The 8,044-nt window shown below is 31.5% G+C and overlaps 1 protein-coding gene across 3 annotated transcripts in view; it reads left to right on the top strand.

Moving 5' to 3' along the window:
* The first annotated feature begins 366 nt into the window (after positions 1 to 366).
* Positions 367 to 8,044, top strand: part of LOC119836806 — a 90,893-nt gene continuing 83,215 nt past the window's right edge. For 2 of the 3 annotated variants that reach the window (XM_038362277.1, XM_038362275.1), the window contains exon 1: positions 367 to 569. The gene's annotated coding sequence lies outside the window, so the exon portion shown is untranslated. Of the gene's footprint in view, positions 570 to 597; positions 701 to 8,044 lie in introns of those variants that run through there. The other variant, XM_038362276.1, reaches the window with a different exon arrangement.

The following is an 8,044-nucleotide window of genomic DNA, read 5'->3' as shown; positions in this document are numbered from 1 at the left end:
AAGCGAGGTTTGTCTCTTATAACTACTCATGAACTTTATTATTCCGATTAAGACGAAATTTGACCTTTACTAGTCTTTGAAATAAATGATAATGTCAATTTAGTCATGGGTGAGAGACAACCAACACAACAAACGTACATAAAAAGGGAAGTGTGTAAAATCACAGATAACATAACATATTAGGTAAAAGTGAACTGAACAGAAAGGATGTTTTATTAGAAGCGTCTAATTATTATGAATATTGTAATTCAAAAACGCGAAACCAATGTGTGAGTGAGAGGGGAAAAGTAGAACCACTTTTGCCTAAACCAGACCGGTATAGCCGTGTGCCACAGTCGCATTTTATTTACGCGAAGGTCAGACGGTACGAAGCTAGGCGTAGTTTCATAAGCAAGTCGACGCTCGACTTGCTAGCACGTCAGTCGTCGCGATCAAAAATAACGGGTGTTATTAACGGCTGTGAATTCAGGCAAAAGTTAACTGTGTTTATATCGTGATATAAGTTCTAAATTGACCAAAGTGCTTGTGATTCTGTGTGATAAATCCCCCCGGAACTTTTAGGTTATCTGGTATGTTATTTATGTGGTTTTTGTATCTGCGAATGTCTTTAAAATCATCACTGGTTAAGGATGAAGCTAGGTGCAATATACGTTGGGATATGTATTAAAATAGACAAGTTTTGCAGTTTTTATTCTATCTGGTAAGGCAACTCGGCTTGAAGTGAACCTAAAAGTTGTTTTTTTTTTCCTTTTTTTCACCTTGGCTGCTTATAACTTAATGCAAGGCTTATATTTCACTCGAGGTTTTAGTTATTGTTTCTTTAGTGTGTGTAATTAATTCACACAGTTATCCAGTCTAATTGGATAATGAGTTTGTGATTGTGTGGAAAAAATATGTAATATGTTTTTCTGTGTTATTATATTAGGTACGTCTGTGTTTATTCAATGTTTCGGTTATGTGGACTTGATTTTAAAGCGAAACAAGTAAAAAATGAAGTTATTTATAAAGATGATCAGGTTCTCTAGGCCAAAACAAGAAGATTTTTTTATCTTCCAAAAAGGTTAAGTATACATAAATATTAACATTTAAAGTTGTGTTAGGATTTATAAAATGAGTGTCAAACGGAATTATTATTGTGCTATATATTCTACACTAGCTGCGGCCCGCGGTTTCACCCGCGAAAGTCAGTATCCCGTAGGAATATCGGGATAAAAAGTTGCCTATATGTTATTCCAGTTGTCCAGCTATCTACGTACCAAATTTCATTGCAATCGAATCAAGAGTCTTTGCGTGAAAGAGCAACAAACACACACATCCTTACAAACTTTCGCATTTATAATATTAGTAGGATTAGTAGGATAGTAGGAAAGGATGATAAATAATGAGTACTTATGTGTTACGATTTAAAATATTTAGTAGCTACCCCAATGTGTGACGATAATAAAGTTTCCGTTTTACTAGAAACTTTAACAGTTATTTGATCTTAACAACTTACAAATTAAGACAACATGTTCAAAAGAAATTCTAGTTAAATGCATGTGACTTTCACTTGTATATTTTCTCTTCACAACCTAAAAACTTTGGTCAAATATCTACCTACTTTAATGTTTTCATTCTTGCAGTAAGTTTGTTTTGTATACTAGGGAAATGATTAAGCGATTTTGATGAGATTTTTACTTCATACTTGATAAGTATTGCTAAAGATGCTGTGAGACTTGCTTTCCGCCCGCGGCTTTGCATGTTCCGGGTCTCCGCATTGCTCCCGTTCTTGTTGGATTCATCCTAATCGACCCAGTAATACGTGATATTAGCGTTCAAACAAACAAAAAGTATTTAAGTTTTATATACGTATCATTAAGTATTTTTTTTTATTGCAAACTGGGCTAGTATCCGTTATGCCACAGATTTTTGTAAAACAAAAAAATATAACGTTTTTATATACTAATATGGAACAACACTTAAATTAAATAAATTATAATAAATATTTATGTGAAATTTTAATTAAATGCATGTTTTTAGTTTATAATAAAAAAACAGATAAAAAAAACATCAAACAGGTATTTTGTAGTCAAACTGTTATAAAAATAACCTAAAAAAATTTTTTTTTTCTACAATTGTAATTCGTATTAAATTACTAACACGCACCTGACCAATTTTTATATTATAATTAGAGTAATGAGGAAGATAAATTAGAATTAAAATAAGTAAACAAATTAAAAAATATAGCATAGTATTAAATGAATATTCATTAATTCCAATTAAGGTATGGACGTATATGCAAAAATACCAGATGGATCTATATGGAAAAGAATGTATGAGCACAGATGATTCAGTTAAATAAATTATTCATATATTCTAGAGATACATCTAAACAAAATCAAAACGTAGTTTAATCCCATACACATCTAGCTATGTATTATGCTATAGGTAGTTTGTTAGTTTGTTTATGACGTTGTAAATTATATCTCGATCTACTGACCCGATTTGAAAAATACTCTTATCAGCAGAAAGCCAAGTTTTCTATGAATGTAAAAGGCTATATTTTATTTTGCCTTTTTCCCGGGTCTATCCAGGCGAAGCCGGGACGAGCGGGTGGTGCAAAACACAATTAAAAGATAGTATTTTCTTGTGTTTGATTTTACGCGAGTATTATACATTTAGAAATTAATGACAGTCTCCCCGTACCCACGGTCGCTGTAGTGTTTGAAACGTCAGGTTCATAATGTAATGATTAAATCGCGTTTAAAATCCGTTTAAAAGACTTTAATTTGAAAAAAAATATATATTTGAATTATCTAAGAATGAGTGATGTTGCTTTATTTAGTGAACAACTGCAACATGTTATTTTTGTATTACAAAACACACACTGTAAGACCCTATTTCTAAAGGCTCAATAAAATGATTACACATCAATTTTATGCGACATTATATAATGTTATTTGTATGTATCTAATTAATTTAATTTACTTCAATAGTTATTTACTACGCCATTTCCTCGTGTTCAAATAATGGGCTTTTAATGCATATTTCAATACAAATATAATCGTCTTGGGAATATCGTTTAGTAATAAACTGTACTGAACTATGTATATTATATATTAGTTTAACAATATTTAATATAATTGTTTATTTTCTCAATTTTAATACAAACTCTTTTCATAGCTAGAAAGAAATAGAATTGTAATCATTTAAAATATATTGTATTGTAGTTGCTTATTTATAATAGTACAATTTTGGATCGCATATATGAAACAAGTGGACTAGCATTGTTGCATGCCATTCCAATACTTCTTGCATCTATTAATGGGGGCTTTTAAAAAATTCCACGGCCAAGACGATATTCATAAATTAACATTTTTTTATGTTTGTAAAAAACCACACAATTGCTGCATACAGCGTTAAGTTCTTGAAGATTCGTTTTTTATTCGCGATCTTTTCTATTTTTAATTGGTTTTGTTTCATCTGCTATTTCTGCATTTACTGTGAAGTTTTTAGTAATTTTCAACTGACTTCAAATAAGGAGGAGGCTTTACCCGCGACTTCGCACACGTAAAATTCGGAGTACTTTAATAGATGTTCATTTTAATCTTCTAGAATCACTCTCATCTATTAAAAAAAATCCCATCAAAATCGGTTGCGTAGTTTTCAAGATTGAAGCATACATAGTGATGAATAGTAGTCTAGAGTAAATATTAAATTGAAATAAAGTAGAGATTAGATTTGATTTGATTTGACCTTTTGGGAAATCATTGCTCGTTTGATTTCAAATATATAAGTACTTTCATACTAAATTATTGTTTTGTAAACAGTTATTGCCCACTTCAACATTGACCTAAAGGAAATCGGATTCGGCTAATCAGAGATAATTCGCGACTAATTTGTAGGTATAGCAATTGGATCAAGGTCACGAGTGTCACTGTTTTGAAATTTCTCATTTCTATCTAGCTTAGACCGCGGTTTTGCTCGCTCCCGTGGACTACTAAGTGGATTTACTAAGATACTAAACAAATGCAATCATAAATATATAAAGCGCAAAGGTGACTGATTGACTGATCAATCAACGCACCGCCCAAACTGCTGGATCATTCGGACTGAAATTTGGCATACAGATAGCTACTATAATGTATGCATCTGCTAAGACAGGATTTGTGTAAAATCTACCCCCAAGGGGATTAAATAGGGGATGAAAGTTGTTCACGAAAATTTCTTTTGACCGCGACTGAAGCTTGTATGTATAAATGTAAGTCAGGATATTTCAAAAGGACTCAATTAAGAAGAAATAGGCAAAAATGACGTCACATTTCTGACGTCTACATCAAAGGTCATTTTAATATAATTCTATTAGTCAGACCTTTTCTTATTAAAGAGGGGAAAACCGCATAAAAAATACTAAGAAAGTTTATATACGCAAAGATAATAACACGCAATTATATTGTAAAGTCCCGTTAAATTTATTTAAATTTTAAAAGTCAAGGATAATTCTGAAAGACTCATCTTAACATAGCTAATATTATAAGAGGAAACATCTGTGTTATTGTATGCAATTTTGTTATGATTTCATAGAAAATCTACTAGACCGATTTTAAAAATTCTTTGACTATTAGAAAGATGCAGCTTCACTGAGTGACATAGGCTATATATGTATCACGCGGCGATCGGTGCGATTGTTCGTGGACAATAATTTAAAACGTTATAGGTTGTTTTCTTCCTACACTTAAAAATAATAAAATTGAAACGTATTTTCTACTAGCTGTTTCAGCCACGTAAGTCTGTATCCCGTTGGAATATCGGGATAAAAAGTTGCCTATATGTTATTACAGTTATCCAGCTATCTACGTACCAAATTAAATTGCAATCGCTTCAGCAGTTTTTGCTTGAAAGAGCAACAAACACACACACATCCTTATAAACTTTCGCATTTATAATATTAGTAAGATAATAATAACGCATTTAACAGCTTTTTCTCATTAATGTAAGTGAGCTTTCTGATAGTTGAAAATGTGTAAAATAAACTTATATCTCATCGATAAATCTCTGAAACGGCTAATTCTTTTTGAAAGTATTTTCTTTAACGGAGAGATGTGTGTTTGAAAAACTAGACGCTTGTCTCGGCTTCGCCCGGATATCAAGATTCCTGTTTTATCCCACGGGAGCATTTAATCGGGATAAAAAGTGTCCTATCACCCAAGTCAGCTCAAACCCTGTCTGTATACCAAATTTCATCACAATCCGTTCAATAGTTTCAGCATGATGAACGCACATCATATTAGTGTGATCAATGAAGTTTTCAAACGCAAATTTAACAGGAACTAAGTGACAGTCGTCATCAGATCAGTTAGATAGATTCATTTATCATTTAACTAGCTGTGCCCCGCGGTTTCACCCGCGTAAGTCCGTATCCCGTAGGAATATCGGAATAAAAAGTTGCCTATATGTTATTCCAGTTATCCAGCTGTCTACGTACCAAATTTCATTGCAATTGGTTCAGTAGTTTTTACGTGAAAGAGTAACAAACATCCATACATCCATACTTACAAACTTTCGCATTTATAATATTAATAATAGGATGATGAACTAAAATAGATAAAAAATCCAAATTATAACATCCCGGCATTTATATTTTAAGCACTTCGATGAAATAAGAAGTCAACAAAAAAGACAATAAGATAAGCATTTTAAATACAAAAGGTTATAGATGAGTTGATATAAAAAGTAGTCACGACTATATAATGGTTCCTAAAGATCATACATAGTTTGTGTTAATGGCATTAATTGAATTATAATTGGTATACTAGATATTCACATGGTTATGCCTGTTATAATACTTCCTATCCTATCCGATCCTATCCTACTTCCTACTAATATTATAAATGCGAAAGTTTGTAAGGATGTCTGTGTTTGTTGCTATTTCACAAAAAAACTACTCAACCGATTGAAATGAAATTTGGTACGTAGATAGCTGGATAACTGGAATAACATATAGGCAACTTGTTATCCCGATATTCCTACGGGATACGGACTCACGCGGGTGAAACTGCGAGGCGCAGGTAGTTGGTCTATAAATATAAATACCCTTATTTCATCCACTCGTAACAAACGCGTTAATATATTTAAGTGTTTGCGAAATAGTAACCTATACTTCTAGGTATAATCTATCTCTGTATAAAAATTTATTTAAATTGGTGATGCAGTTTTTCACATTCATGTAACAATTTAATTGTATGGTTGTGGTTTTAAATAATTTATTCTTCAAAAGCAACTGGCTCACGCCTACGTATGTATTCTGATATTTTTTTGGTTACCTATTTTATAACAAGTTTTTCTTAGATTCACCTGTATGTTTGTACGTAACCGACTTCTTAAGACTCAATTTTAATCCGCTTTTAACATATAGATTAGTTGAAACTTCTATGCTTAAGGACAGGTGGCAATACAATAATTTCATGAGTTTGTTTTCTGTCTATGTCCCTATGTATGCTTAAATCTCTTAAACTACACAACAGATTTTGATGGTGTTTTTTTTAATAGTTAAGGTAATTCAAGAGGAAGGTTTACATGTATAACATCTATTAGCTACTCCGAAACGCGTGCGAAGCCGCTGGCAGAAGCTAATAAATAAAAAATCTAATGTTACGTAATTCTTTAACGAGGTCAAGTGCTCAAAACTAGAACTTTCACAAGAGAATGTATTGATAAGCCATTTTGGGTTATCAGTCGACACAATTTCGCAGTAATTGCTGATATGATTATCGAAATGCGATGTTTTTAAAACGTCCATATCAATATTTTAATACGTACGTATCTACGCTTGAAACGTGAGTGATTCTCGTATGGACTGCGTGTAGTTCCATCGCATAGGAGGGATCGGCTTACCGTCAATTAATGCTACAATGTTTAAGTCCCACACAAATCTTTCTTTAATAAGATAATTCGTCATCTTACTCAAAAAAACAGTAGAATTTGAAATATGGCCAAGCGCAAGCTTAAAAAACAAATAAACATTCGAATTGAGAATTTCCTCAAAGAAAGAAGTACCTAAATAAACTACTTAGTATTAGTCTAAAAGCTATAAGCTTTTTAACCGACGTTACCAAAAATGAAGGAAGTTCTTTATTGTACTATTTATTTTTGGTTTATTTACTCGATAACTCCGTGTGTTTTCAACCGATTGACGTAATTTTTTGTGTTTGATAAGAAATTATTGTGATTTGTAAATTGTAAATAAATAAATAAAATTATTTTATCCCATTTTAGAATCTGGAGTAGCACCACTTCCTGCAAACGTCGTTGATATGTTTTGTAGCAAAAAACTAATACCTCTTCAAATAAACATCCGGAAAAGGATGTTTTAGTAAAAGTTGTTTATTTGTAGGTCACATAACTAAAGCACTAAATGCTCTTCGGCATTGTAAGATAATCTTTTGTTTAAATTCAGGTCACATGTTAATGACTAAGCGATACATAACTGTGAACTTCGCGAAATTAGTTCAACGACAATTTAAAAGTATATCCACATTGCTGGGTTTGTTTTGATTTTTTATAAGTCTTATTGTGATTCATAAGGATAGGGAGTAATGTAGTGAACATTTATTGTAATTTTAGAGTTAGGTGCGGTGGTAAACAGCCAATTAATATAAAGGAAGAGAGGAAGGGCCAAATGAACTATGTTTATCGGTTGAAAAAAGTCATAATTAAAATAGGATAATACGTTGAACATAGTATTATCTTGTGTTTGAATTTACGCAAGTATAGTATAGTAATATACATTTATAAATTAAAGACTTTTAAATCCGTTAAAAAGTCTATAATTTCTAAATTTACATAGAACATGACAAGTTATTGTTATTTATTCAAACCATTTTTTTTACCTTTTAGAATCATTTAAAATATTTATATATACTCATACATTAAGAAAGTATTAATAAATATATTATTTAAGTTCAAAGATCATGATTGTATGTGTATTTTTTTAATAATTCAAATGCCAGCTACACAACCATTACGAAGGCACTATTTAATAATCTATATCCTGTATCATCACTCT

Source organism: Zerene cesonia, chromosome 25 (assembly GCF_012273895.1).
Source record: "Zerene cesonia ecotype Mississippi chromosome 25, Zerene_cesonia_1.1, whole genome shotgun sequence".
NCBI classification, from domain to species: Eukaryota; Metazoa; Arthropoda; class Insecta; order Lepidoptera; family Pieridae; genus Zerene; species Zerene cesonia.
Note: the sequence above shows the minus strand (reverse complement) of the source record. Positions and strands in the feature narration are given on the sequence as shown.